The 8,470-nt window shown below is 40.8% G+C and overlaps 1 pseudogene; it reads left to right on the top strand.

Moving 5' to 3' along the window:
- The first annotated feature begins 2,291 nt into the window (after window positions 1-2,291).
- Window positions 2,292-2,865, top strand: LOC102819515 (annotated as a pseudogene).
- Window positions 2,866-8,470: the final 5,605 nt, after the last annotated feature.

Raw genomic sequence — 8,470 nt, 5'->3', positions numbered from 1 at the left:
CGCTGTGTGCTGTATGCTGTGTGCTGTGAAGTTGATTCCAACTCCTAGTGAGCCTGTAGGAGGACATAGTAGAACTAATCCATGGGTTTCCAAGGTTGTAATCTTTATGGTAAAGATCTCAGGGAACCAAGACTAGGTTTGAACCACTGACCTTCCAGTTAACAGCTGAACACTTTAACCATTGCACCATCAGGGTTCTTTTATATAATATAAAAAGCCCCCAACCCCAACCGAATGCCATCAAGTCAATTCCAATTCATAGCAACTCTGTTTAGGATTTCCAAACCTCTCATTCTTTGTGGGAACAGAAAGCCTCATCTTTCTTCCATTTATATGTTATTTATTGTTTAGTGCCTTTGAGTCAGATGAGTGTCATAGCAACCTTCAACAGGGTTTCTGAGGAGCAGTTAGTGGGTTTGAACCACTGTTAACAGTCTAGTGCTTATCTGGTGCCATACCAGCATAAAGGAAAGAGAGGCAGACCACTTCTGAAAGGTTAGCCACTGAAACCCTGATGAACATTGTCCGATACAGTGCCAGAAGATGAGCCGCTCAGGTTTGAAGGCATTCAAAATGCCAAGTACAGTTGACCTTAATGGCATTGTTGTTAAGTACCATGAAGTCGGTTCTGACTCATAGTGACCGGGCACAGGAATTCCAAGGACATGGTGGTGGTGGTTATGTGCTGTAGAGTCAGAACCGACCCATAGCAACCCTGTACAGGGTTTCCAAGGCTGTAAATCTTTACGGGAGCAGAAAGCCTCCTCTTTCTCCCACGGAACAGCTGGTAGTTTCAAACTTCTGACTTTAAGGTTCACAGCCCGATTCATAACCACTACTCTACCAGAGCTCCTTTCTGAGTACATAGATGGAGTTAAACTTTTGAGAACTTCATTTGCTGAAGGGCACAACTCAAAATGAGAAAAACAGCTGCAAACATCCAATAATAATCGTAATGTGGAATGTACAAAGTGTGAATCTAGGAAAATTGGAAGTTGTTCAAATGAAATGGAAAGCATAAAGATCAATACCCTAGGCATTAGTGAGCTGAAATGGACTGATATTGACCAGTTTGAATCAGACAATCATTTGGTTTACTATGCCGGGAACAAGAAATTGAAGAGGAATAGCCTCACATTCATTGTCAGAAAGAACATTTCAAGATCTGTCTTGAAGTACAGTGCTATATAATGTCACCTACAAAGAAGACTAAGCCCTGGTGTGGCATGTAGGATAAACACTGGACTGTGAACCTAAAGGTTAGCAGTTCAAACCTACCAGCTGCTCTCAGAAAACTGATACAGAGTCACTGTGAGTTGTAACCCACTCGATAGCACACAACAACAAACGACACAAGGAAGACCCATTAATTATTCAAATTTATGTATCAACCATGAAAGCTACCAACTTCTTCAGCCTGAAATTGATCAAATGTACACTCAGGATGTGTCAATAATTACTGGTGACTGGAATGCGAAAGTTTGAAACAAAGAGGAAGGACCAGTGGTTGGAAAATATGGCCATGATGATAGAAATTATGCTGGAGATCACAAGATTGAATTTTTCAAGACCAGTATCTTATTCATTTCAAATACCTTTTACAACAACATAAAAGGTGACTGTACACCTGGACTTCATAGGAATGGAATACATAGGAATCAAAATGATTATATCTGTGGGAAGAGACGATAGAAAAGCTTAATATTATCAGTTGAAATAAGGCCAGGAACAGACTGTGGAACTGATCATCAATTGTTCATATGCAAATTCAGGCTAAAGCTGAAGAAAATTAAAGCAAATCCACAAGATCCAAGAATATGACCTTGAATATATCCCACCTGAAGTTAGACACCATCTCAAGAAGAGATTTGATGCATTAGACACTAATGATCGGAGCCCAGAAAAATTGTGGTATGACATTAAGAATATCATAAAAGAAGACAATAAAAGGTCATTAAAAAGATAGGATAAAAAGAAAAGACCAAAGTGGAGACTCTGAAACTTGCTCTAAGCAAAAACGACTAGAAGAAATGATGAAGTAAAAGAGCTAAATAGAGAATTTCAAAGGGTAGCTCAAGAAGACTAAGTCAAATCTTATAATGAAATGTGTAAAGACCTGGAGCTAGAAAACCAAAAGGTAAGAACAGCTGAAAGAACTGAAGAAAAAATTCAAGTCTCAGGGTTCAGTATTGCACCTAACAACAAAAACAACAATGGGCAAAATATTGAATTATGATGGAAACATCAAAACAAAATGGAAGAGGAGTTCTTTCAGCGCTGAGGGTGCAACCATGAGTATGTTCAGACTTCAGAAGAGGCTTGCCTCCAGTGTTCTCCGCTGTGGCAAGAAGGCCTGGTTGGACCCCAGTGAGATCAATGAAATCGCCAAGGCCAACTCCTGTCAGCAAATCTGGAAACTGATCAAAGATGGCCTTATCCGCAAGCCTGTTACTGTCCATTCTGGAGCTGAATGCCGGGGAAATACCTTAGCCTGTCAGAAGGGCAGGCTTATGGGTAAGCTGAAAGGCACTGCAAATGCGTGAAAGCCTGAGAAAGTGACCTGGATTAGGAGGAGGAGGAGAATTCTGCGTCAGCTGCTCAGAAGATACCATAAATCTAAGAAGATTGACCGTCACATGTATCACAGCCTGTACCTGAAGTAAAGGGGAATGTGGTTAAGAATAAGCAGATTCTCATGGGACACATCCTCAAGCTGAAGGCAGACGGGCCCTCAAGAAGCTCCTGGCTGACCAGGCTGAGGCCCACAGGTCTAAGACCAAGGAAGCACGCAAACATCGTGATAAGCAACTCCAGACAAAGAAGAGATCATCAACACTGTCTGAGGAGGAAGAAACCAAGAAGTAAAGCTCCCTTGCTTTTGTCTGTACATAGTGGCCTGGCCAATTATATACACCAGCCATTTAATAAAACAAGCCTTTGTCTGCTTGTCAAAATAAAAAGATGGAAGAAAGACACGGTACCAAAAGGAATTGGTCAAACATTTCAAGAGGAAACATATGTTATTGAAGAAATAAATCTAAGCAGCGCTGAAGGCGTTGACAAAAAGCAGGGCTCCAGAAATTAACAAATGCAAACTGAAATATTTCAACAAACTGATGCAGCACTAGAGGTACTCACTTGTCTATGTCAAAAAATTTGGAAGACAGCCACTTGGCCAGAGGATTGGAAGACATCCATATTTGTGCCCATTCATTTGCATTGGGCAAATCTGCTGCAGAGCAACTTTTTAAAGTATTGAAGAGCAGAGATGTCAGCTTGGGGACTAAGGTGCGCCTGACCCAAGCCATGGTATTTTCAATAACCTCATATGGATGTGAAAGTTGGACAGTGAATAAGGAAGATCATAGAAGAATTGATGCCTTTGAGTTGTGGTGTTGGAGGAGAATATTGAAAGTGCCATGGACTGCCAAAAGAACCAATAGATCTGTTTTGGAAGAAGTGCAACCAGAGTGCTCCTTGGAGGCCAGGATGGCTAGGCTTCGTCTCTCCTACTTTGGACATATTGTCCGGAGAGAACAGTCGCTGGAGAAAGATGTCATGCTGAGTAAGGTGGAGGGTCAGAGAAAAAGAGGAAGACCCCCAACGAGATGGATCAGCCAGGTGGCCTCATTGATGGCATCAAGTGTGGCGGCGGTAGTGAGGTTGGCCCAGGATCGGACATTGTTTCATTCTGCTGTGCATGGGGTCACTATGAGTCGGTTCCGACTCGATGGTACCTGACAATATTAATATCACATGCTAGTAAAATTTGACTGAAGATAATTAGAAAATGGTTGCAGCAGTGCATCAACAGGGAGCTTCCAGAAATTCAAGTTGGATTCAGAAAAGGACATAGAATGAGGAATATTATCAGGCTGATATTGGTTGAAGGCAGAGAATACCAGAAAGATGTTCACTTGTGCTTTATATTGTGCATCATAACAACTATGGATAACATTGGGAAGAATGATTATTCCAGAACACTTCATTGTGCTCATGAGGAACCTGTACATTGACTTAAGAGACAGTTGTTAGGACAGAACAAGGGGATACTGAATGGTTTAAAATCAGGAAAAGTGTGTGTCATGGTTATATCATTTCGCTATACTGATTCAATCTGGACTCCTGGTGTGATACTGTAGGATCAGCAATGGACTGCAAAGTGCAAAGTGGCAGTTCAAACCCACCAGCTGCTCCTCAGAAACCCTATACAGGGTCACAATGCATCAGAACTGATTCGATGGCACTTACCAACAGCAACATTCAATTTATATGCTGAGCAATAATTCGAGAAGCTATATTATATGAAGAAGAACATGGAATCAGTGTTGGAGGAAAAGTCATTAACAACCTTCAATATGCAGATAATACAACTTTGCTTGCTGAGAGTGAAGAGAATTTGAAATACTGATGAATATCAAAGACTACAGCCTCCAGTATGAATTGTACCTCAATGTAAAGAAAACAAAACTCGTTGTTGTTGTTGGCATCAGACTGAGCAACCTTTTGATTTGTTGTGAATAGGATCTCTATAAATTAGAATCAACTCAATAGTACCTAACAAGGAAAAAATGCAAAAAACAAAAACCTATTGCCACTGAGTTGATCCCCATCTTCAGATCATCTGGCTTTACTCTTAACTCTGGTCCCCAGTGGCTAGGTCAGTGTCCTTGGGCTCGGATGTTCACACGTCTCCCTGAAATTCAACCCAGCCAGCCCATCCTCTTCTCCCTCTCATCTCAAGGTCATCGGCTATCTATGGAACATGGCCAATCCCAGTCCTTGCCTTCTTTGCTGTGTTTCCACCACTTCGCTCACAAGTTGATCAGGGCAGTCGCCAGCCAGCAAACAAGACTGTTAGTGTTCCCTTTGAATTTCAGTCTTAGGAAAGGGTTTACCTTGATGGGCTTACTTTTCTTGGCTTCATGGCTCCAAGGCAAACAACTTGTTTGATATCATCACAGCCAGTCTACTTTTTTTCCCCCTGTTGGTCTTTCTTTCAAGCAGTAGCTTCTGTTCCTTTGTTGTTGTTGTTGTGTGCTGTGGAGTCAGTTCCGACTCATAGCAACCCTCTACAGGGTTTCCAAGGCTGTAAATCTTTACGGGCGCAGAACAACTCATCTTTCTCCCATGGAACAGCTGGTAGTTTCGAATTGCTGACCCTGAGGTTCACAGCCCAATTTGTAGCCACTACGGTACCAGAGCTCCTTTCTTTCAAGCAGTAGCTTCTGTTCCTCTAGCCACCTCCAAAAGTTCTGGGCGGGGCTCAGGATTCCACCTAAGACACCATACTCCAGAAAGGCTTAACAAGAAGCCAGTTTCCTTGGTCACATTCTAGTTCCCTTTTAGATAATGCACTCAGTTATAAGCTGAAGACAGGCTTACAAGCTTTCTGTAATCATCTTTCCCAATATTCCTTTCTATCCCACTTAAATGCCCATATTATACTAGTAGGCAGGGGAACCCAGTATGCATAAAACAGTCAAGCACCTTAACATTATTTCTCCTCCTTTACCCATTAAACTGTCTGGATCCCTATATCACAGAGCCCTGTTGTTTCAAGGCTGTGCATATATCACATTCTACCTCTATCCCATTTAGTCCATGTATACCTTCCTAAGTCTTGCCCTATCATCCCATGCCTCTAACCCTCTCCCCATTTTTGTGCTATGCCCTCCCCCTCCTATTTATTATCCTCCCTGTCACCCGAGATATCAGTGTCTATCCCTTAACCTGTGAGTTACTGTCCCCTCCCTCCCACCATTGGTAACTATCAAATAATTAATCTATTAGTATGGAAATATTTTCTTAAACTTTTACAATAATGGTCTTATACAATAGTTGTCCTTTTGTGCTTGACTAATTTCACTCAACATAATGCCCTCAAAGTTCATCCATGTTAACTGGTGGTATGCAGCTTCCTTGTTATTCTTCAAGGTAGCAAAATATTCCATTGTATGTATGTACCACAGTTTGTTTATCCATTCTTCAGTTGATGGGCAATTAGGCTGTCTCCATCTTTTTGCTATTGTAAATAGTGCTACTATGAACATTGGTGTGCATATATCTACTCGTTTTATGGCTGGTATTTCTTGTGGGACCTCCAGCAATGTAGGAGTGTCCCACTTTCTCCATATATTCCCCAGCATTTGCTGTCCTCTGCTTTTTTGAACTTCACATTACTGCTGGTGTGAGATGATGTCTCATTGTTGTTTTGATTTGCATCTCTCTAATGGCTAATGATTGTGAACATTTCTTCATATGTTGGTTGGCTGCCTGAATGTCTTCTTTGGTGATGTGTCTATTCATGTCCTGTGCCCATTTTTTAATTGGGTTATTTGTCTTTTTCTTGTAGATGTTGGCTCCCTCTTTTAGGAAGAAATTGGGTGTGGCCAAGGAATCATCTCTGTCGGGAGCAAACAAGTATTCCTGATTCACAAGGCCAAGCCCAGCCACCATCCCCTGGGAATGCTTCTGGCAGCCCCTTTTCTCTTGGACTGCATCCAGCCAATCTCCCGCTAACCCCATGTTAGAAACAATTGCTGCTTTATGCTGATCACACCCCTTAGCATTCTCAACTAAGGTTCTGTTGTGAGTGTTAAATGTTCCCAGGTGGATATTTTAACATGGAATTTGCTCCTTTTCCCCTGGTCTTTTGAAACGTCCATAAACACCTAATAACTTTTCTTACCAGAAAAACTGCAGCAATTGTAAAAATGTTCTAATACAATTCAGTGCTTTGGGGTCTCCCTGTCCTGTCTCCATTCTTTCTACCCTTCCAAAAAAAGACCTTCAACAGTTAAGGCCATTCCAAATGTCTGTGGGCCCACCAAAATCTCAAAACAAAACAAAGTACCCCAGGTCATTTAGATAGGAAACAGCGCATTTCTTTAAGACCACTCCCAGAAAAGCTTTGAGAGCTTTAAGAGAAGGCAAAAGTATCCCCTGTAAGATGAGAGCAAATAAGGTCCAAAGATGAAACAAAGTAAGTGTACTCAGGAATCAAAACTCTGCAGAGTCCAATCTAAAATAATTAAAAATTTCAGCATAAGCCAAGATGTTCTGAGAGTCACACAGGCCGATAGGAGAGAGGCTGCTTCATGCTACAGAACAGCAGCACCACCTTGTGTGCAAAAGCTTTTCATTTTGTTTTGTTTCCTCAAGAACCAACTAGAAGCTCACGCCTCTCCGCATGCTGAGTCATTGAATCTTCACCAACTTTTTGGGAGAGGCTGTGGACTAAGAAACACCCTGTCAGACTTCTCTCTCTGGTAAGAAGGAAAAATTCTCAACAGTGCTTGAGATTTCACTGTAAGCATTATCTTCAGCACAGCACTTAACACATTATATAGTGACTACAGGGAGCTTCAACAAATTTGTGGGAAAATTCCATTGTCTTTTAATCCACTTTTCCAGGAACTTCTTTAAAACCCCTCAGATTTGTTTACTCATCTGAGAGCTCCCTGAGGGGAGCTTCTTGAAAGAAAAGACTGTGTCTGCCATCTTTGTTTTCTCAGAGTGTTTTAGTCTTTAGCAGAGTCTCAATAAATGTCTGGTGAATGAAAGGACTCAGATGAATTTTTATGTGGGAAAACAAATCAGCTCCGACTTCAATAATAAATGTTTCCCACCGTCTAGTTCTGCAACTTACATTGCAAAATGTACTATTAGAATTTGATCAAATTCAAGAAAGCAAATCAACTTTGAAGCATTTTACAAATGTACATTGGTGTGACTCGAAATTTCAAGGCTGGAAAATAGATCCCTAACTGGCTTCTTGGAAGGATGAATTACAATGTAAATGTGAATTTTAAAAAATAGGCAATTCAAGTAATAACACTCAAACAAATTCATCAGAATTATCCTGTAAACATACATAAACCTAAATTATCCCTCCTATGATATATCTCTGCACATTTAGAAGTACTTTGGGTAAACTTACAATGATAAAAACAATCAAAGAACATAGATTTTCTTACACTCATCCATACCCAAGTTCTTTCGAAGAGTCCCATGTAGTATTCTAACCTTCTAAAAGTAACTAAATTTAATTTATTATAAATCACTCAGTGTAGGGTTTTTCCTGATACAACAATGAAATTACATCCAATTCATGCACACCCTTCATCTGTCAAGAACCACGGCAGTGAATTCAGCAGCCAAAAAAACTTTAACAAAATTACATAGGCCTAAGCTTCCAAGAGTAGTCTCACCATCCAAAATTTTTACAAATTCCAATGCCAGAGAACAGTGTGACTAATTTTAACTAAAACAAAAACCAGCTGCCGAAACACTATAATAAGTATAAATAAAAGTTTAAGAGCAATGTTTTGTGACTTAAGTAGGGGTAGATAAATGCAGCTGCAGGTTAATGCACTGGATTGCAAAGTCAGTTTGAACCAGAAGGTTAGCTGTTCAAGCTCATCAGCCACTCCTCAGAAACCCTATACAGGGTCCTCATGAGTCAGAA

This window comes from Chrysochloris asiatica, unplaced genomic scaffold, assembly GCF_000296735.1.
Source record: "Chrysochloris asiatica unplaced genomic scaffold, ChrAsi1.0 scaffold00067, whole genome shotgun sequence".
Classification (NCBI taxonomy): Eukaryota; Metazoa; Chordata; class Mammalia; order Afrosoricida; family Chrysochloridae; genus Chrysochloris; species Chrysochloris asiatica.
This window is presented reverse-complemented; position numbering and strand designations above follow the sequence as displayed.